Source organism: Triturus cristatus, chromosome 4_2 (genome assembly GCF_964204655.1).
Source record: "Triturus cristatus chromosome 4_2, aTriCri1.1, whole genome shotgun sequence".
Classification (NCBI taxonomy): Eukaryota; Metazoa; Chordata; class Amphibia; order Caudata; family Salamandridae; genus Triturus; species Triturus cristatus.
Window position 1 is genome coordinate 141,120,628 of NC_140586.1, and position 22,450 is coordinate 141,143,077.

General features: G+C 47.8%; 1 protein-coding gene across 5 annotated transcripts in view; it reads right to left on the bottom strand.

Annotated features, from left to right (window-relative positions):
• The window catches only part of LOC146833173 (eukaryotic translation initiation factor 4B-like), a 443,619-nt gene that overhangs the window by 78,800 nt on the left and 342,369 nt on the right, over positions 1-22,450 (bottom strand). The gene's annotated exons all lie outside the window — the stretch shown is intronic.

The window sequence follows — 22,450 nt, forward strand, 5'->3', positions numbered from 1 at the left end:
ATTGGCATTGTAAATGAAATGTGCCTTATAGTTATGAAAACATGCAAGTGGTGGGTAAACACTGCCTTTTGTGCTTCTAGTAGTTGCTTACAAGCAGCAAGGCTGGCAGTAAATGCGCCTCTTTTACTGCCAGCCTTGCTTCTCGTAAGAAAGGACTACAATTACTAAGTGCGTGCTTATGCACCGCATGCAGGTTTTCAAAACACAAATAAAAGGCATTGTCAATTTACAATGCCAATAGCTCAAACTCTCGCAAATGCAAGGCCTATTGCATTGCAAATGCTTGTTTTTTATGTTGTTGGGTGTTGTCTCACCATTTGGGGTCTAAAAAGGCCTCTCCCAATGTCATACACCCTCCCCGAAAACTCCCACTCGTGGTCGCCATCTTCAGACTTTTTTGGGGGTCTGCTCTGATCTTCTGGGAGGTGGATTAGTGGCTTATGATTAAAGAAAATTCTTCAAGCTGCAAAACTACCCATACATGTAAGAAACAATTTAGTTTAACAGTGTGGATCTTTTCTGGATTCACATGCTGCACAAACAGATTTTGTAGTGGGTTTTCATCCTTGTGTTGACTAGGATGAAGGAGAGTTTGAGCTTGTAAATAAATGTTTTAATAGCCTTTGTCCCACTTGAGCTTTCCTTGTTCATTTGGAAGTCTATGAAAGTAGTAGCTTGTGAACGTGTGCAATGAAGACCAAGTAGCTGCCAAGCAAGTATTCTGCAATGGTATATTTGCCAGAAAGGCTTTCGTTGCTCCTTTTTCAAAGAGTCGAGTTTGCCTTAGGTTTGGTTTGTGATTGCATTAACGCCGTTGTGTGACACATTTGGACAGTTTGCGTGATCCATGTAGAGATGGTACTCTTTGTAACATGTTTTCCTGTTATTGTCTGCAAATAACAAACAGCCGTTTTCCCCTCCAGATTGACTTAGTTTTCTCCATATAGTACATGATCGCTCTTCTGGCATCTAGCATGAGTAGCACTTTTTGCAATTCACTTATTCTTCAAAGAGATGTCATTGTAATAAGAAAGGACATCTTCAGGATGTGAGAAAGTGCCTCTTGTTCGGTTTAGAGCTCAACTTTTTGCATGGAAAATGATGTGGTTGCAAAAGAAAGTGCACAGCGTCCCTCTGTGCCAAAGCTCCTTCCCTAAAACTTTACCACGATTGGCACTTAAGAGCCCCCTGTTAGTCCCTAGTAAATGGTACCCTGGTACCTTGGGCATTAGGACTGAAGAGTCCCCAATGCCATGCAAACTGTCATTTTATTCTGCACCAGGACATGCAAGCTTCTGTGACAAAGTCGACATGGCATACTGCCTGTGTAAAATATCCAAAACAAATAAGGGGAGAGAGGATAGCTCCCTACTCCAGCCTGCATGTGTGCCATGCCAAGCAGCACTGCCTAAGGTACAGTAGAGTTAACCCGTTTGCAGGCCTTACAAACCCTAAGGCAGGGTGCACTATATCAGAGATGTGAGCATATCTGCAGGAACAGATCTGTCCCTACAATATTTAAACCTATTAATATTGTAAGTGCCAGTGAAGCCATAGAGTACATCGGCTGGAAACTTGACAACGAGTTACCCAGCACTATGATGGCTTTGCAGAACCCAGGAGTGTTTGCTACTAAACCTCTCCTCTCAAAAAACCCACACTAATGCCAGTGTGGGATTTATTGAAAAGTGTACCTAGAGGGCACCTCAGTGGTGTCCCCTGAAAACCTCCCAACCCTGGTGTGGTCTGACTGGCTTTAGGCAGCCTGCCACCACCAGACACATTTCTGGACCCCTGGGTCATGAGCCCCTGCTCTCGAAAGCCAGAAACAAAGCACATCCTAGGCGAAGGGGTCACACCTTCTCCCCCAGAATGTGCACAGTGCTCGAGAAGGAAGCTTCAAAGGCCTTGACGCCTTCGTAATGCGACTACATCCTCCGCTGCTAGCAGCAGATGGCAGCTCTCAGATCAAACTCCCACTTTTGGTGGGAGAACGGGCAAGAAAATCTACGAGTAGGTGTGCCACCCACCAACTCCACCCCTCAGGTGCAGGAGGCGAAGTGACACATTTTTAAGTGCCCGCCATCTTGAAGATGGAGGGACTTATACAATCGGGGCTAGGGATATGCCTTCCTCCCGCAGGAGGGTGGCATAATAGTGGATGTAGATACCCCAGGTAAGAGACCCCTTTGGTCAATACATGTCACACCCCTGTAACACCTAAATATAGTACATCGGTGGCATCCACAGACCCTGAATTCAGATTCCTGATGACCTAAGAGCTGGACACTACAGCATTGCTCCCAAAGAGAAGACTATAGACACCAACTGACTTGGAACCAGACCTACTGGCCTGTCTCCTGCGCCAAATGACGATTTGTCCTGCTGCCGAGTGAAATCCAAAGCCCTGGGAGGACTGCCTGCCTTCAACAAAGATTAAGATCTCCCATGCATAGGGGACCAGTCCAGAAGAAATCAACTTCAAAGAACTCTGTCCTGAGGAACCATGAAACCATCGCTGTACCCACCTCTGCATCAGACGCCTACGGCCAGAGTCCAAGTAACCCACCGGTCCTGTGAAGCTTCCCCAGCGCTTCTGAGCAAAAGTCCACCGTGTGCTGACCCCTGCCGGACTCCACCTAGATGCCTGCCCCTGACCGCGACCTGCCCGGTAAAACTTTTATGATTCACAAGGACACCCTGTGGCCCCTGGGCCTTGGGGAACTTGACCAACGGTGTTCATGTGTCCCCTAGAATCTCTACTTACCTGGGCAGCTGTGGATTTCCATTGTCCGGCCTTAGCCTGCAGCCTTTCTTCAGGACCGATCTCCCCCGCATTGGGCGCCAAACGCTGTGTTGGTATTCTGCACCCGGCTGCCCCTGTGCCGCTGAAGGTGTAAGTTTGGTGCTGCCTTGTGGCCCCCCCCATACTTACCTTGACTCCAGGAGATCGACCCCTGACACCGCTTTATTCACCTGTGAGCAGCCCGACTTAGATTACCCTCATCTCCATTGATAACATTGGGTGCCTGACGCCAAATATGATCTCTGCACCAGGCTGACCCTGTACCACTGGGGGTGCAGTCTTGGTGCGGATTTGAACCTTGCCCGGTATTGATCCTAGAAACCAAAGACTGGATTTGAAAGTCTAGTACCTGACAAACAGCACTCTTGCTTTCCTCCATTGGGTTAATATTGCAAAGCCTGAAAATTGCACGAAATGTCAACTTTAAGTGTATTTTTCCTGAAAAACATTAATATTTTACATATTTCTTGGTTTTAAAATAAATCTTGAAAGAAGCTTATTTTTATAAAATTAGTCTGGCTCTCCTATTTGAGTTGAGTGTGTAGGATCTGGCTCTGTATATGGAATGTAACTAGGTGGTTATACTGTGCACAGAGTCCAGGGCTTCCCAAAAAGTGTACAGGGCTCAATTTAAAACCCAAGGGGCTCCATCAGTGGTAGCATGGTTCGAGCAGCCTTGGGTTTAACACAGATGAGTGTAAGACATTTATTGCAGCAACAAACATACACCGCCAGCGACACAAGGGCAGGCCATCAGGTGCCCAATGCTTTTCAATGCGGTTTCTGCTTTCGACAAACAGGCTGCAGGAGGGAGACCAATGACCGTAGCAGTAAGCAGAGATGTAGGGTGTCCGAGGGGCACGGTAATTTCAGCTCACCAAGCCGGTAGAGGTCATGGGGAGCCTCTGATTCAAGCTGCAGGCATCGTTATGGAGTTCAGGAGAGGTCAGCCAATTCTGGATTTGAGGTCAGGATCGCTGAAGAGACTTTACTGCCCCGGTGAGTCACTCAGACTAAGGCCATGGGCATCGGGTGTAGAGTGGGCAGAAGTCGCGGTTCCAGCTGGATCCTGAGCCCTTCGAGTTGGAACCAGGGGCTGCCATCTGCTGCTAGCAGCAGAGGCTGGGGGTCACATTACAAAGGCAGCAGGCCTTTGGAGCTTTCCCTTTGGGCACAGTATCATCCTGGTGGAGGAGGTGTGACACCTCTGCCCAGGATGTGCATTGTTTCTAGTCCCAGAGAGCAGCGGCTCCCAACACAGCGGTCCAGAAACAGGTGTGTGTGTGGCATGCTGCCTAAACCCAGTCAGTGCCCACACCAGGGTCTGTAGATTTTCAGGGGGCACCTCTGTGGTGCCCTCTAAGTACATGTTTTAATAAATCTCACACTGGTATCAATGTGGATTTAATATAAGGAGCTGTTTGGTACCAAACACTTTGTTTCAGTGAAGCCATCACAGTGCTGGGGAAGGCAAATGCTACTTACCAGTATGCATCTGTTCTTGGAATGTAGAGCTGCAGAACTACACACTGTGCATAGATCGTCATCTGGTGTTGGGCCCGGATGTTGCAGTTTTTCTCCTGGAAAGTCTTTAGAAGTCACTAGGTATGTGACTCCTCCTTTGGATCGTATTGCGCACGGGCTTCGGCTCCATCCTCAGATTGTTTTTCGCCAGCAGGGAAAGATGGAGCGTAGTAATAACAGTGAAGATGCCCATGTGTGTTGTATCTAAATAAGATAGACTGGAACAGATAAAGGTGGGTGGGCGTGTGTAGATCTGCGGCTCTACATACCAAGAACAGATGCATAATGGTAAGTAGCATTTGCCGTTCGAGGCATATGAGCTGCAGATTACACACTGTGCATAGATTGTATAGCAGTACCCATCCCTAGCGGCGACCACCAGTATCTGTTGCAGTGGTTTGAAACAATGTTTTGAGTACAGCCTTGCCCACACTAGCTTGTTGCTTAGCCTGCACATCTACACAATAGTGTTTAGTGAAAGTGTGCGGTGTTGACCATGTAGCTGCTTTGCAGATATCATCTAAGGAAATGTTCCCTAAGAATGCCATGGAAGCCCCTATCTTACGTGGAGAGTGGGCTTAAGGGGAAACAGATAGCGTTCGTTTTGCTTTGTGGTAGCAAATCTGAATGCATTTGACAATCCACCTAGCTATCCCAGATTTGGAGATGGGGTTGCCTTTATGTGGTGGTGAGATGGAAACAAACAGTTGTTTGGTCTTACGAAAGGGTTGTGTTCTCTCGACGTAGTAGAGCAAGGCTCGTTTGACATCTAATGTGTGGAGAGCTCTTTCTGCAACGGTTTGTGGTTGCGAGAAGAATACAGGTAGTTCCACAGATTGGTTTAGGTGAAAGGGAGAAATTACTTTAGGGAGGAATTTTGGATTAGTACGGAGACCAACCTTGTTATGGTGCATTTGCAGAAAGGGTTCTTGAATGGTGAGTGCTTGTATCTCACTGACCCTTCTGAGAGAAGTGAGGGCTACAAGGAAAGCAGTTTTCCATGTTAGGAATTGAAGTTCACATTTGTGTAGAGGTTCAAAGGGTGGCCCCATTAGTCTAGTGAGAACCATGTTTAGGCTCCACACAGTTGAGGGTGGCAATCTGGGGGGAATTATTCTTTTGAGGCCTTCCATGAAGGCTTTTATGGCAGGTACTCGAAAGAGTGATAGATGTTGCCTATTTTGTAGGTAAGCTTCTATGGCTGCAAGGTGCAGTCTAATAGACGTGTAGGCTAGATTGCATCTTTGTAGGTGTAGTAAATAGCCTATGATGTGTTGAATGGACACATCTAGGGGATTGAAGTTATTGTTGTGACAATAGACCACAAAACGTTTCCGCTTGGCGGCGTAGCAAGCTCTAGTGGTGGGTCGCCTAGCCTCTTTAATGACGTTCATACAGTGAGGCAGAAGATTCAGGTAACCGAATTCTAGGATTTCAGGAGCCAGATCGCAAGGTTGAGCTGAGCTGGGTCCGGGTGCCTGATCTCTCCATGGTTCTGGGTTAAGAGGCTTGGAGAGAGGTGTAACTTTTGGTGCGGTACTAGAGATAGTTCCAGCAGTGTGGTGTACTACGGTTGTCTGGCCCCAGTTGGAGCTACTAGGATGAGAGTGAGGGAGTGTTGTAGTTTGCGCACCACTAAGGGAATGAGTGGGAGAGGCGGAAAAGCGTACGCAAATTTGCCTGACCAGTTCATCCATATCGCATTGCCTTTGGACAATGGGTGTGGAAATCTGGCGGCGAAGCTGGGGCATTTGGAGTTTTCGTGGGTGGCGAAGAGGTCTATCTGTGGATGCCCCCACATTTGAAAGTACGGGTGAAGAACTTGTGGATGGAGTTCCTACTCGTGGATTTGTTGCGTTTGTCTGCTGAGCAGATCTGCTATAGTGTTCTGGGCTCCTGGGACATGTTGGGCTAGGAGGAAGATTTTTGGGGGGTATGGCCCATCTCCATATGCTCTGTGCTAGTTGAGAGCTGCAAAGAGTGTGTGCCGCCTTGTTTTTGAATATAGTACATGACTGTCATGTTGTCGGTGCGGACTAAGACGGCCTTGCCTGAGAGATGCATTTGAAAAGCCTTTAGGGCTAAGAATATGGCTAGTAACTCCAGATGGTTGATGTGGAGTAACTTTTGTTGGTGTCCACCTGCCCTGCATGGTGTGATGTGATGTAGTAGGTGAGCTCCCCAGCCGGAGAACGATGTGTCCGCTGTTAGTACTATCCGAGGAACTGGGTCCAGGAACGGTCGTCCTTTGGAAAGGTTTTTGGTGGTCCACCACTGCAGAGAGCAATAGGCACGACCGTTAACCAACACCAGATCTGTCAATTGACCCTGGGCCTGGTTCCATTGGCGCGCTAAGCACTCTTGGAGAGAACGCATCTGGAGTCTTGCGTGAGGAACTATGAATATGCAAGAGGCCATCATCCCTATAAGTTGCATGAACACTCGGGCTGGAAGAGAGTGTTCTGGCTGAAATTTGGCACGAAGAGCCTGAATGCCTGCTATCCTGGCAGGACTGGAGTAGGCTAGCGCTTTTGCGGTGTCTTTGGTGGCACCGAGGTATTGCTTTACGTGGGATGGTTGCAGATGGGACTTCATGTGATTTACTGTGAAGCCCAGGTGGTGAAGCAGTTGGATAGTGGCATGAGTGTGTTGTGCACACTGGTTGTATGAGCTGGCTTTTATGAGCCAGTCGTCTAGGTATGGGAAGACATGAATGTGTTGTCTTCGCAGGTGTGCTGCCACTACTGCTAGGCACTTGGTGAACACCCGTGGTGCTGTAGTGACTCCGAAGGGGAGCACCTTGAATTGGTAGTGTTGACCGTCCACTACAAATCTGGGAAACGTCCTGTGAGAGGTGTGAACAGGAATGTGGAAATAGGCGTCCTTGTGGTCTAAGGTGGCCAGGAAGTAGTTTTGGGAGAGCAGTGTAAGTACCTGCTGGATTGTGACCATGTGGAAATGGTCTGAGTGTATAGAGTGATTGAGGGGTCTGAGGTCTAGGATGGGCCTTAGCGTCTCGTCCCTTTTTGGTATGAGAAAATATAGGGAGTAAACTCCCATATTTTTTACGTTGGTAGGGAGGAAATTGTGGAGTCTGCCCCCGACCGGAGTGGGATGGTCTGGGGGGAGCTGAGGGAAGCCATTGGGAAGGGGTGGAGGCAGAGCGGGAGGTGTTTGTCTTGCCTCTGCCTTTATCTGTAGCCGCCTCTTTGGTAACCCCTTGTAAAGGTGGATTGGGTGGGGGCTTTATAGGAAGTGGAAGCGGTGTCAGAGGAGTAGCCTCTGGATGTGCTTCGAAAGGAAGAGCGGCGAAAAGAGCGCCTGGGAGGGTGTGATGCTAAGGCTCCCATAGACTCCGCCGTTTCCGTATCTTTCTTCATTTTTTCCAGGGCCTCATCTACTTTTGGGCCGAACAGATGTTCCTGGTCAAAAGGGTGGTTCAGAATGGAAGCTTGCACCTCTGGTTTAAAACCTGAAATCCTTAGCCAGGCATGGCGACGGAGGATGCTGGTGTTAATTGCCCTAGAGGCGGTGTCAACTGCATCTAGGGCACAGCGGATGGAGGTGTTGGGGATTGTTTTGCCCTCCTGAATTAACTCATTGGCTCTATTTTTATATTCGTCAGGGAGGTGTTGCATTATGGCTTCTAGTTCGTCATAATGTGCCCTGTCATATCTTGCCAGAAGCGCTTGTGTATTTGCGATGCGCCATATGTTGGCAGCCTGGGATGCAGTGCGCTTGCCCGATGCGTCCAAGAGTTTTGACTATCAGGTGGTGGTGCCTCGCCTGATGCTTGGGAGTTTGCTCTTTTTCGTGCTGTAGACACTACTAGGGAATCTAGTGGTGCTGGCACTCTGATGTAGGCGGGATCTGTAGGGACGGCTTTATATTTTTTGTCTATGCGAGGGTTTATGACCCTGGCTCTGACGGGATCTTTAAAGACCTCCGGCGCGTGCTTGATGACTCCATTGAGCATGGGCAGGATGGAGGTGGCCCTGTGTGTCGTGCCAAACTGATCAAGGAGGAGGTAGCAAAGTCTTTCCTCTTTGGAGGTGGAGCTGGGGTAGGCTTGTCCAGCTGTCTTTTTGCTGCTGAGCATCAAATGTCCAGTTTTAGGATCCTTGATCAGTGTTTTTTTTGCAATGGATCAGGTGTAAAACGTTCTTCAGAGAGTGGTCTGTGTCGGCGCAGAAGGCATCGGGCCATAGGTTTTTTTTGTTTTAGAGTCTGTACTAGTCCGCTGTTTTGAACTATGCGGCTTTGAAAGGGCTGGTTGGTTACTCGGCTCCGAGATGGTTTTCAACTTCGAGATATGGGTGTCGGTGGCCTTGTGTTTTTGCTCGGTTCAGAGGACGGTGTCGGTACCGAGGAGCTGGTGCTGGTTTTCGGTGCAGAGTGCTTCGGTATGGAGCTGGGTGCTGAGGAGGAGGCCATTTTCTTTTTTGGCGTTTGTGCGGAGGAGTTTCTCGGCACCGACGTTGGGCTGGCTCGAGCCTGAGCCGCCGGAATGCTTAATAGGCTTCTTTACTGGCCCCAAAGGTGCGGTGTGAGAAGCAATGTTCTTGGTCGTGCCTAGGCTCGGAGGCGTGACCAAAGCCTTTTTGGATGCCATGGAGAGTATGGGTGGATTTTGGTACTCATGACCCTCTGTGCCGGAGTGATGTCCTCCACATCTGAATCGTCTGCTTCGGAGGCGCTGACGAGGCCCTAGTCGGTGTGTTTTTCTGGAGCGTCGACGCATTCTCCGAAGATGTCGTCTGGGACCGCCGCCGACGAGTGTGCCATAGTTCTTCATGCCCTTCGGTCTCGAATGGTTTTCTTGGACCGGAAGGATTTGCACACCGGACAGTCTCGAGTCTCGTGTTCAGGGGAGAGGCAGAGATTGCATACTTCGTGGAGATCGGTGTGGGGAAATTTGGACCCACATAGAGGGCACTTCTTGAAAGGAGTCCTTTCCATTAGCCAGGACCGGAGCTTGGGTAGGCCCAAAGGCAGTCGTCGACGACGACTGGAATCTAAGGTCTTGATCGATGAGCCATGTCGAGTGTTGAGATCGCGATCGAAAACAATACCGCGAAAAGGGGGGAGGATTGCGCGTCGATTGGAGAACTGGAAACTGTTCGGAACCGGAGCGCGAAGATCACATCCGAGCCCGATGGCGGAAAAAAACAATCTGAGGATGGAGTCGAAGCCCATGCGCAATACGATCCAAAGGAGGAGTCACATACCTCGTGACTTCCAAAGACTTTCCAGGAGAAAAACAACTGCAACATCTGGGCCCAACACCAGATGACGATCTATGCACAGTGTGTAATCTGCAGCTCATATGCCTCGAACATAGAGTTGTCTAGTTTCCCGCCCACGTACTCCTTACCACTTCCTTGGCACTTACAATATTCAAGAATTGGCTTGAGTATTGAGGGGCATACCTACTCCTGCAGATGTATCCTCACCTGTGGTATAGTGCACCCTGCCTTTGAGCTGTAATGCCTGCTAGAGGGCTGACTTACCTGTACCTACAGGTAGTGCAGGCTGGCATGGCACCCAGGCAGGGTGCAATGTCGACTGTTTTTCACCTCATAAGGTCATGCAAGCTGAAAGGGCAGTGGCATAGTACTAGTGAGGGGGGACCAGGGGACCCTCTCCTGCTTCCAGGCCCTAGGGATCTAGAGTACCACTTACTAGGGTCTTACAGGAGGAAGTACCACCAGTGGTGGATTGGTTTTAGGGTAGAAACACTGGCAGAGGGGACCTAGTTGGCAGGGACCCAGTGCACTACAATTAAAATCACATGAGGCACGTTCTCACAGTGTGTCATTTATCAATCACGGTGTGCATAACAAATGTCTTACCCTCCTCTGTGTTAAGTCTGAGGCTGCTCGACAACTCCCACAAATTGAGCACTTTGGGCTGAGCCCTCTACATGTCTGGAGGAAATCACTGGACCCTTTATACAATATAATCACTTAGTGGTATATCATATAAAGAGCCAGCTTCCTACACAGTATGATCATTTTTAGAGTCCTTGTGAAGTGGTGCAAAAGGTTTACTCATTAGTTGTGTTAGTGTCAAATTCAAGTTCCATGTTGGTTCTGGCACCCTTCTTGGTGGAGATTTGTTTTGCTCCCTCCAGGAACCTTTTGACAACTGGGGTTTTGAAGAAACCCCTTCTGATAGTAACTCTAGTGTAGGCCACTATCTCTGCCAAATGTACCTTCATTAAAGCATGTTAGTTTGTCATCCAGTGGGTCTGAGATATTGGAGTAATGTTGCATCTTTTGTATTTTTCTTTAAGATGCCAAATTTGAGGTCCCACCTTGAGTATCTTTCAATTTGGCGGTATAGTATTTTGCTGTTGTCAGACTTCTTGCTCCTCTGAGAATCGCCATTGTGTTCTCTGCTCTCGGGAGGCCGAGAACAAAAGCCTGTTCGGGAATTATTGGGTCAGCGAGCTTCAAAGAAGCGGTCTCCTTTGGAATGTGTATCTGGCTCCCCTCACAGGAGAAGAAACCACCCCTGTGTCCAGAGTGCCTCGGCAAGGGCAGCCGGGTGCTTAGTAGGTGTCGGGAGCCCAATGCGTTTAAATGGAGGATGTCGGTCGTGGAAAAGGAATGCAGGCTGGAGCCAGAAGACTTGACGTAGGTTACCATCGACTGGAGGATGGAGTTGAAGAGTTGCTGGACACCGGTCGGGCATCTAAGGTCACAAAAGCTGTGGATGAAGGGGAGTCCTTTTGTGCCTGGTTCTTTTCACTTGTTCCGGCCACGCGTGGGTGACCCGTCTGAATTAGGCTGCAGGCATCAAGGAGAAGATCGGTGGAGGACGTCCAACACTGGATCACAAATCAAGAGCGCGGAGGGGGGAGGGGTTGGGGCGGGGTAACCTCACTGGGGTGTTGGGCCACTCAAACTCAGGCAGTGGGCCTCGGGTGCAGAGTGGTGAGGAGGAACGAGTTACTTACCTGTAACTGCGGTTATCAAGTATTGGTATCTTTCATAGATTCACATGCCTGAATCATTCCCCGTCGTCGGGATGGGAGTCCCCGGTACATAAATAAAGTAAGGTCTCACTAGACAGAGTAGGCCTCAGGCCTCACCGTAGTAACATATCCACGTCCTTTTGTAAACAAGCATTGGCATAGCCAATAGGTCTCGCTTTTGGGACCTTAGAAGTATTTAGTTATGCAGCACAATATCCTTGGTGCAACAACATCAACTGTTGCATGGGTAAATGTGAGAAAGTGGGTTTCTGTTGCAGTAACCCCCCCTTTTTTTTTTGCCTAATAGCTGATGCACTTTTCCTTGTTGTGCCCTGGGCTCCTGCCAATCAGGTGCCCAGGGCCTATGTTCCTTCCTTAAAACACACAAACTCCCAATTGGCAAACCCTGGCCACATGTCAGCCCCTGGTAAATGGTACCCTAGGTACCCAGGGCCTTGTGACCAGGGAAGGCCTCTAAGGGCTGCAGCACTCATTGTGCCACCCTTAGAGGCCCTGTACCCTTACACACACACACTGCCTTTGCAGGCTGAGTGTCTGGGTGCAGGACAAAACAAAGAGTCGACATGGCACACATCTCTGTGTGCCATGCCCATTACCTATACTGCCAAGGCATATGTCAGCCACCCCTCTGGCTGGGTGCCTTATGCCTATGGTGTGGGCACAGGAGCAGGAGCCCTGTGCCCCTACAGTACCCAGGTCCATTCCTGGGCACTGTAAGTACAGTGCTGCCTTTTACAAGTACATTGTGCTGAGAGCTCGTCAAACACGAACTCCACAGCACCATAATGGCAACACTGAAGACTGGGAAGTTTGGTATCAAACTTCTCAGCACATTAAACCCACACTGATGCCAGTGTGGGATTTAATGTACTAAGCACCCCAGAGGGCATCTTAGAGATGCCCCCTTACAGCTAACCTACAATCCACGTCTGCTCTGAGGCTGCCCAGGCTGCCACACAGCAGACACGTTGCTGGACCCCTGGGTGGGAGAGCCCCTGCTCTCCCGGGCCTGCAACAATGCACATCCTGGGTGAGGTGAGAAATCTCCTCCCCCAGGATGAGCAAAGGGAAGCTTCAAAGGCATGCCGCCAGTTGGAGTTTCCCCAGGCCACTGCAACCCCCCACTCTGGCAGGAAGCTTGGCCGGAAACCCCATACAAGGACAGGGGATGTGCCAGCCTGCCCACCCCACCCCTCAGGTGTAGGAGGCGAGGTGAAGCACATCTCCGGGCTCTCGCCATCTTGAAGATGGGAGGCCCTACCCTATCAGGATTAGGCTACTGCCCTCCTCCCACAGGAGAGAGGCAGGATAGGGGGTGTACCCACCCCAGGACAAGGACCCATTGGTCCCTGGCCTTCACCTACCTGTAACGCCCCTAAATCTAGTATTTAGGGGCCCCCTGAACCTTCCTTCCCCAGATTCCAGATAGAAACCTACAAGAAGAGCAAGAAGAAAAAAGACCTGCCCTGCAGCTGCTAAAAAGAGGAAGACACCAACTGCTTTGGCCCCAGCCCTACCGGCCTGTCGACCCTCGAACCTGCTCCTGCTCCAGCGCGGCATCTCTTGTGGCCAGCAACCTCAAAAACCCCGGAGGACCTGGCTACCTTTGAACTCTGATTCCCTGGGACTCCCATGAGTAGAGGCTCTACTCGAGAAACCTATTCCTAACTCCTGGCAGCAGCCCGGAACCGCGGACCCAACACACTCTGCACCAGCCAAGCCTGGCCAGTGCCGGAGTGGACAAAGACCCTGAGGACGACCCCACGGCGACTGTGACCCCGAGTCCGGCACCCAAGGACCCCCCTCGACATCCTGGACGAAGCCTGCAGCCTCAGAACCGAGTGCCACCCCAGCCGCGATCAACCAGAGGGTAAGATTCCCGACGTCAAAAGGCACCCCTGCACCCGGCGCCCTGCGGCCCCCTGTGCCCAATCCCGGGGTACCCACCTAACCTACAACTACCCAACTTACCCCTCGAAGTGGTGGTGGCACCGGAAACATCCTCGTCCCCGAGCCTGCAGCCTTTTTCCAAACCGGAACATTCCCATTGATTTCCATTGAGCGCCCGAAGGCTCAAAAGCACCCTGCACCCAGCCGCCCGAGTGGCCCTGGCAGTGCACTCTCTACACTAACTTACTTCCCCACTTGCCCTGAGTAAGTGACCAGGAGCCCAGCTCCCACAGACACGTGGCTTGCCAAACAGCAGCCACCAACTAAGGCCCCCCTATCCCTCATAGGATAACATTGGGCCTAACTCACTCTGCACCCGGCCGTCCTGAAACCGCTGAGGGTGAACCAACTGTACCTACCTGACACTGGGGGACCCCTGAGTCTATGCCCGGAATTTCAACTCTGCCAGTCGAGTACTTACCCTTAAACCGCTAACTTCATTTTCCTCATAGGGTAACATTGACTGGCTTTTTCTTCAAAAATCTTCTAAGTGTGAACTTTTCAAAACTGTAAAAATTCACCAAAAATCAGCCAAGTGACAAAAACGAATTTACTCACCTGTTCCTGGGTGAGCTCCCAGTGCTGGATCTTGGCGCCCAGCCCTGACCCTGAAAAGTACTCACAACTATACTTACCTCTAACTCATTTTTCTCCCATAGGAAACCATTGTCTGCTTTTCTGTGAAATTTCTTCCAAGTGTCTATTTTTGCAAATTTGAAATATTCTTTTAAAATCGTACCATTTCTGCAAACGAAATTACTTACCTGTTTTTGATAAGGACCCCAGTCCTGGGTCCAGGCACCCAGTCCTGGATTACTAAAGTAACGATAAAGTACTCTACCTGCAATGTGAATTTCTTGCCATAGAGATCCATTGAATGTTTTCTTTGAAATATTTTCTAAGTGCTAACTTTTGAAATAGCTAAATATTATTTAAAAATCATTACAGTTATTAAGTCGACTTTCATCACTTGATTCTGAATACTGACCCAAGGCTGGTTCTAGGAGCCAGACCTGGAATTCCAAAAGTAATCTGAAAAGTAATTTATTACAAATAACCTGAATGTACCATTGAGCTCAATGCATTGTGATGTTTAGGAAATAGGATTGTTTATTGCAACCAACTGTGACTGTTTACAAAAACTCATTGCTTAAGATAAAAAGTATTTATATGCAACCTCTCATTCTGAGAAAGTATATTTTTATCCCCTTTGTGGTTCTAAAAATAAAACAAGCATATATTTTATATATATAAATCATTGGCCTAGAGTTCAGTTATTGAGTGTGTGAAACCATTTGCTGACTGAGTGTGTACAATAAATGCTTTACACTGTCCTCTGGTACTGCCTTACTGCTCGACCAAGCTACCACTTTTGAGAGTAAGGTCATACCTAACTTTGACCTCTATCAGCCTCTGGGGGACTGTGGACTCTGTACACCCTGTACCTATTAGGGAACAGTATATACAGAGCCACTTTCTCACAGTAAACACTTATAAGTTCCCAAAAGCGAGACCTATTGACTATGCCAATGCTTGTTTTACATAGATAAGGGGACCGAGCATCTTAAGAGGCAAGAGGGAATTTTCTTTGATTTTTACTGTATGCTTGATATACTCAAACAATACCACACTCCACCTCTATTCAAGGACTGGGTGTTGCATTTTGCAGGCTTATCAGCGTTGCAGCAAGACTGTGCTTGCAGTGTCAGAAGAAGAATTCCAGGGCAAACTGGCTGAGGGGTGCAGGTCCACACCCCGGAAGTACTTGTGTAACACTGCTAAAGAAAGATAAATCCAGTAGAAAGGCGTGGAAAGCCCAGCTCTACTCATGCTGTGACTGGCAGGGACTGAGAACAGACACGTTCTGGGAAAAGGTTGGTTACCTGGAGAAGGCATGTATTGTTGGCAGCACGGATGGGTGAGTAGGGGTATCAAAAGCTGATGAATGTTCAAGTCCATTAAAATTATGGTAGAACAATTATTCAAAAGAAGCACTTTCACATGGGCATTTCTACAGTAATATTTGGAGGAATAGATAAGCATGCGGATAGACAATCCTGCTTATTATCCGTAGCATCTTCCCACATGGGGGACCGAACAGTCATTGAATGATGTTTATTTCTATGGACATATGGCTGTGGTTCCATGTTGTAAGGCATTGATATATTTGTACTCACATTTTTGATAACACATTGATTAATGTAAGCGTTTAGTTCTCACAGAGACACGTTTTGTTCAACAAAGAAGAGTTTAATAAATCTACAAACAGTACTTTAATTCCAGACAGATCTCAAATTTAGCAATTGCACTAGTATGCCATTAGGATGTAGCAGCTCTATCGCCCCTGAGGGAAGGAGTCCCCTTGACAATGTTTTCACATCAGAGGCTTGTCCAAAGAGTGTGGTAATTTAGTTTATTTTAAAGGTTTTGTTGTATTTCAGCTTTGATAGCACCACTACACACCCTCACAGGCCACACTGGTGGTACTGTAGGGAAGGATGTAGTGATCGGCTACTGTTAAGTAGTGGATAGCTATAATCCAATTAGAGTATCTAACAGAGGTCCAAGTGGCCAGGTGGATAGGTTTCCTTTTACAGGTCTTGCAAAATGGAGTCCAAACAAAGAGGTCTGAAACCTATCGAGTGCAGGAAAGATTTACATAGCATATGTATCTGAAGAAGTAATTGTTGCTAAATAATGAGTACGATCGTAGCAACAGAGATTTAATTAGCAACACAACATCGCATTGTAAGGAATTACTGGTTTTATTTCTTGTCTGTATGGACAAGAGTTAGCATCTTACGTTTGTCAAATTACAGTGCTTTCCAGATGAGTCAGCAAAGTCAAACAGACTTCCGTTCAGCTCAACTTGCGACTTTTAAAAGTCTCTATTTTAGACAGCAGGGAAGGCTGTCTGCAGACAATGTTCAGACTACAATTGCGAATGTGTATTTGAGAGTTTTGTAATGTCGCGAGAGACAGTGGAACAGTCCACGTCTCCCGCAATGAAAGGGGTGGTCCGGCAGTTCATCCCCCCCCCTGGAAAGCACAACAAAGGGTGGGCTCGGCGGACGCCGAGACCACGTGAAGGCACTAATAAAAAGCCCAGGGCTCTGGGCGTGGCTCAATTTTAGAGCTGGCCACTACCTTAACTTGTGTGTTGGCTCTGAGTCTCTATAGATTAGGCCTAGCCCGGGCCGCGACTCTACAAGTTTCAAATCTGTCCCTCTGAGATACACAAGGAATGAGCATCGGCCCTAGCAGCCTGATCCGTTGTAATAAAAGCCTTGTTTCCTTGAAATGGATTTAAAATCATGGCCTAGCCACGGTGGCTGAGCCTCTAATCTTGCCTCAGAGGACAGTGCCTTTATGTTACAGACCCTTATCACAATTGTTGCAAGTATGCACTGAATGGTGCCTTGTGGTGAAAGTGAAACGCTAGCAAGAGACAAATAGGCAGGTCCCCGTTGTGTATGGACAGGTTCATGGCTCAACTCTGCTCCTTGCTGGCCAAAGAAATACCCCTTTCCATATACCAACCTGTACTGAAGGGGGTGTGTCAAGAGGATACATCTAAAAGGATAAAGGGAAAGCCGGGGTTAGAATTCTGAGGTTTCTGGACTTCTGACTATTCCCGCCTTTTGCTGGTGCTCGCTCCTGGGTCCTGAGTGACCAATAAGGATTCAAAGATGGGCCTACTGTGCTGGGCGAGTGACTCTTGCTCTTCGAGCGCAGATCTCTGGGGCCGACTTGAAGGTAGAGAAAATAGAAATACACAATCCAGATCAAGAGTAAGTAAATAAAAAATAAACATAATAAAAAAGGATTAACGTCATGATATTGGAGAGGGGGGCTTATTAATGTACTGTGGAAAGAACAGGCCGCCAGCTTGACAGTTACCAAATCAATTGATAGAAACTTATAAATATAACCAATGTATTCCTAAATGTAAACATTGTCATTTTGTGCACGTCATTACATATTAAAGCGTCCTGAAAGTGCTTGTTGAAAGTTTTCCATTTTTTAAATCTTGGCCACAGACATCAACAGATCGTCTCTTTTGTAAATACATATGTATTTTTACTTTGAACACAAATAATTCTGCCTAAAACGATTGTTAGTTGTCGATTAGGAATTTGTTATGATCCATGATGTGGGGTGAGGGAAATTAAAATATAGGAATGTGAATTCACATGACACAGACTGATAGTTGAACACATTTGTGACTGTGCTTAGTTACTGAAAGGCAGAACCCCTGTGGCTTGGTTTGTTTTCGTGCTGGAGATCAGCAAAATAACATGCCCTGGGATTGGTTTGATTTTTTTTTTTAAAGTTGACTGCATATTCTAAAGGAGTCAAATTTTAATTTTGGTCTCGTGTTTATTAAAAATGCGTTCACCTGAGTAGGACTCATCTATGAATGAAATTAATGTTGTTTCAATCTACTGAAAAAGTGCATGCATTAGGTGCCATGTTATTTTAGTGAAGTAGTAGCATCAGAAAGGACTTAATTTTTATATGTGCTCGATAAGAGGGAATGAGAGGTCCCTGTCATTGATAATAATGCTTAAATGAAATGCACTGCAGTTTCGGATTTCCCCATACGTAATAGGTTACTCGAAGGAATCCGATTGGTCTAGTGGTTTTGATTCATTGATTCTGTGCCTCTCAATGTATTTTGAACAGGCTTTTGGCAAAGTGCATTCATGGCCAGATGTTGAACCTGGAGAAAAAAAAAACGTCAAGGTAGACAAGCTGCCCGAGTTAGCCTAGATTACATTAGTGCGGTCCTGAAAGAAACAGATAGGACCGACCAACCCCTTACATAGAAGGAAGACAAGCGAAAGTGAAAGTGATCGCGATCAAACATCAAAGCACATCCGCTGGGTCAGGCGAGACCTAAAAAGGACCAAAGTTTGGAGTGTAGCCAATCAGCTATCACCACCCTCTAGAACCTTCCGGGAAGGAGCTCTAGTCCCTCAGATTTTCGTGAGCACAGTGCTAAGTAGTTGTATCACTGAGAGACCCAAGAGAGTCCTTCCAGGGGAGGTGGGTGGGTTGCATGTGAATCTATGAAAGATAACAATACTGGATAACCGCAGTTACAGGTAACATCCAGTATTAGGGTATCTTTCATAGATTCACATGCCTGAATCAGAATAGTAAGCAATGATGAGCACATTTCGAAAGGTACAGTGTATATAAATTCACCAGATAATATATCAATGTGAAAATAGAAACTACCAAAAATCAATGACATAACAGACATAAAACACAATAGAGAAATGTGCGTATAGAAGAAAGGATGGTGGGATGAAAGGAAGGCCTCACCTCTAATGAAATCGATGACGGAGCACCGCTTGACCCACTGCAGCGTCTTTCATGAGTTCCGTATCCAAGCAGTAATGCTTGGTAAATGTATGCGGTGTTTTCCATGTTGCCGCTCTGAAAATGTCCGCAATGGGCACACCTGCAAAAAGTGCCATTGAAGTAGATTGCCCTTGTGGAATGGGCTTGAACTGTGGAGAGCAGGGGCTGCCCCGCTTGCTGGTGACAAAAAGTAATAGCTGCGGAGATCCAGCGAGAGATACTTTGTTTAGTGAGTGGGGGACCTTTCCTAGGTCGACTAAGCCACAAAGAGTTGGTTGGATTTGCTGAATGTCTTTGTCTTGTCAATGTAGAATTTCAGGCAGCGTTTAAGGTCCAAAGAATGCAGAGTTTTTTCTGCCGCCGTTTGAGGATTTGGAAAGAAGGAGCGCAACACAATAGGCTCATTGAGATGGAAGTTTGATGGAACCTTAGGGATAAACTTCGGATTCGTGCGAAGTATGACCCTGTCATGTTTGAATTGAAGGAAAGGGTCTTTGAATTGAGAAAGCATGAAGTTCACTTACTCGCCTTGCCGAGGTAAGGGCTAGAAGGAGCGCTGTTTTCCAGGAGAGATACTTGAGATCCGCTCTGTGTATTGGCTCAAAAGGGCGTTTCATAAATTGAGCCAGAACCGTGTTGAGTTGCCATGCAGGAGGTAAAGTCTTTACCGGAGGGAATGTTCTAAATTATTTATTTATTTAAAACATTTATATAGCGCAGCCATCACCTTACCGGTATCCTGGTGCTGAAGATAACTCCTAAAATAGATGCACTGGGAGATGACAGTAGGATAGTGAACAGTTAACATTTAGGAAACAGCCAAGTTTTGACCCGTTTCCTAAAAGGGAGAAGTTCACTTGTTTGACGGACATCCAAAGGCAAGCTGTTCCAAAGTTTAGCTGCTGCAACCTTGAAAGATCTTCCTCCTGTCCTGACCTTTTTAAATCTTAGTACTTTGACAAGATAGGCCGTAGTAGATCGGAGGGCTCTGGTTGGAATCTACCAGTCAAACATAGATTGCAGGGGGCCGGGCCCGACTCCATGTAAAGCTTTAAAAACAAGACAGATTTAAAAGCAATTCGCTGTTTCATAGGGAGCCAGTGAAGCTCGGCCATTGCCGCAGTGGCCGAAGATCTCCTAGGCCAACCCAGGGCCAGTTTGGCAGCGGCTGTTTGAACTCTTTGGAGTCTGTCTAGCAGCACGGACGGGACGTCGAGCAACAGCGCATTGCAATAGTCAAGGCGACTAAGAATGGTACACCTGACTATTAAGGCCCGGGCCTGTGAGGGAAGGAGTGGCAAGACCTTGCGAAGAGAACGAATAAGGGCCGAGCAGGTGGACACTGTTTTCGCAACCTGGGCTTCCATGCTGAGTTTGTTGTCCATCATAACACCCAGATTGCGAACCGTGGTGACCGGCTGTGGCTTTTCCGAGGTTTCAGGGGGCCAAAACTCCGCCGGGAACGGGCGGGCAATCAGACTTCCGGCGCAGAACAAAACCTCGGTTTTGAAGGCGTTGAACTGTAAGGAATTATTGTGTAGCCAGCCGGCCGTGTCTCGCAGACAGACATGAAACGATTCCAAAGGAATCGATTCCTCACCCTCCCAAGAGAGGATGAGCTGAGTGTCGTCGGCGTAATTAATTACTTTTAGCCTGTGGGATTTTATTAACGTGATCAGTGGTTTTAGGTAGACGTTAAATAAAATCGGGCTGATGGACGAGCCTTGAGGCACCCCATGGATCACCGGGGAGAAGGCCAATTGAAATGGGGGGAGGGACACAGCCTGCTTCCTATCCCGCAGGAAGGAATTAAACCAATGCAGGGCAGTGCCACCCACCCCGGCCTCTTAGTCTCTCCAATAGAATCACGTGATTGACCGTATCGAATGCGGCAGACAGGTCCAGCAGGATCAAGGCTACTGCCTGGCCCCTGTCTGCACGCATACGAAGGTCCTCCATGGCAGTAAGTAGAGCTGTTTCGGTGCCATGGGCTGGACGAAAGCCGAATTGTATTTCGTCCAGGAAATGATTCTGCTCCAGATGTTTGGAGAGACACGAGCTCACCCAGCGCTCGGCAATTTTTGCCGGGAATGGTAGCAGGGAGATGGGTCGATAATTCTGTAGACACTCAGGGTTCAGAGAGGGTTTCTTCAACAGTGGCCTAATGAGAGCCTGCTTCCAGGGAGCAGGAACTAAGCCACTACGCAGGGATTGATTGCAGATCCTGCAGAGAGTGGGAAAGAGTTCCTCTCCGGATGTCTTCCAGTTTTTAGGGGGAATGGGGTCGAGAGGAGAGCCCGAGGAAATCCCTTGAGCCAGTTTATTGAATTCCGCCTCAGTAATGGAGGGAAACTCCCACAAGCAGTCCATAGGCTGGGACCCTGGGCTCACCACTCCATAATCAATGATGACGACCTCAGGGCTGGTTGGGCCGACCAGTGTGGGGGAAGTGCTCAGGTTTCGAATGATCGTCTCAATTTTTTCTTTGAAAAACAGCGCAAGATTGTCGCAAAGGGATTGTGTGGGAGGGATTGACTTTTTAGCGCAGTCAGGGTGAGTGAGGCTGTTCAGAATCTGGAATACACTTTTGGAACTGTTGGCGGCTGTACAAATTGTAGAACAAAAGTAAGCAGATTTAGATTTCATAATCTCAGTTTTATATTCCAAGAGTTTGGTTTTCCAGAGTTGCTTATTAGCATCGAGGTAACCCTGTCTCCATTTTCTTTCAGCCTGCTTACAGGCCAATTTAAGAGCCTTTAACGAATCAAACCAAGGAGCGGATACTCTACCCTTGTACTTGCATTTCTTTAATGGAACTAAGGAGTCAATAGATGTCTATATCCTAAGACAAAAAGCCTCATAGTTATCCTCAACTGGACAATTTGGAGAGAAAGTGTCCTTCACTTACGGCACCAGTAGTTCTCCGCCTTTCCAGTCTCTGTACATGAATTCAGAGGAGGTACTACGTGCCGGCATTTTAGCCCCCTTACAGTTGATGTAGAATTTAAGGAGGGAGTGGTCAGTCCAGCCCATGGGCAGGATATCATTCCAGTGTACTAGCTGAGGGGTGGAAAAAATAAGATCAAGTCGATGCCCTGCTTTATGAGTGGGTTCCCTGACTAGTTGTTGCAGCCCAACGCTCTCACAAGAGAGCAAAAGATTATGCAGTCCAGTATCTAAAGGACCATTCGGCCATAAGTTAAAGTCCCCTAAAATAATTAGCTTATTGTGAGAAGTCGCCATATTGGAGAGAGAAGTAAGTAGCGATTGTTGATGCTGGGCACTGAAGGCCCCCGGTGGGCGATAACAGATAATTACCGTAAAAGTAGCTCCTAAGTGACTGTTAATTGAGAGGCCGAGCTCCTCGGTCCCGACAACCGGGTCCATATCTAGGATGTTAACGTGCCAGGAGGCTCTATAGATAATTCCCACCCCACCGACCTTTGGGTCTGGGTAGATGCAGGATTTTATAATCCTGCGGGCACGCCCATTCAAGTTCGATTTCACAATCAAGAGTGGGTCCACGTCTCGGTACAAAAAAGAGCATCTAACTGATAAGTTTCAACCAATAGTTGAATTTCCGTGGCATGCTTCGGCAATGATCTTACGTTAAGAAGTCCGCCCACTAGCAGACCCCTGATCGCAAAGTCATTCAATGGGAGAGCAGTGTCAGCGAAAGAAAGACCTTCATACGCATACTCACTCAGATTGAGCAGAGTCTCCCGAGAATAAAGTGAGGGGGAAGCTCCATGGCTTATGGTAAGTTGGGCAGAGTAGGCCGCGCTTGGCCCGGTCTGGTC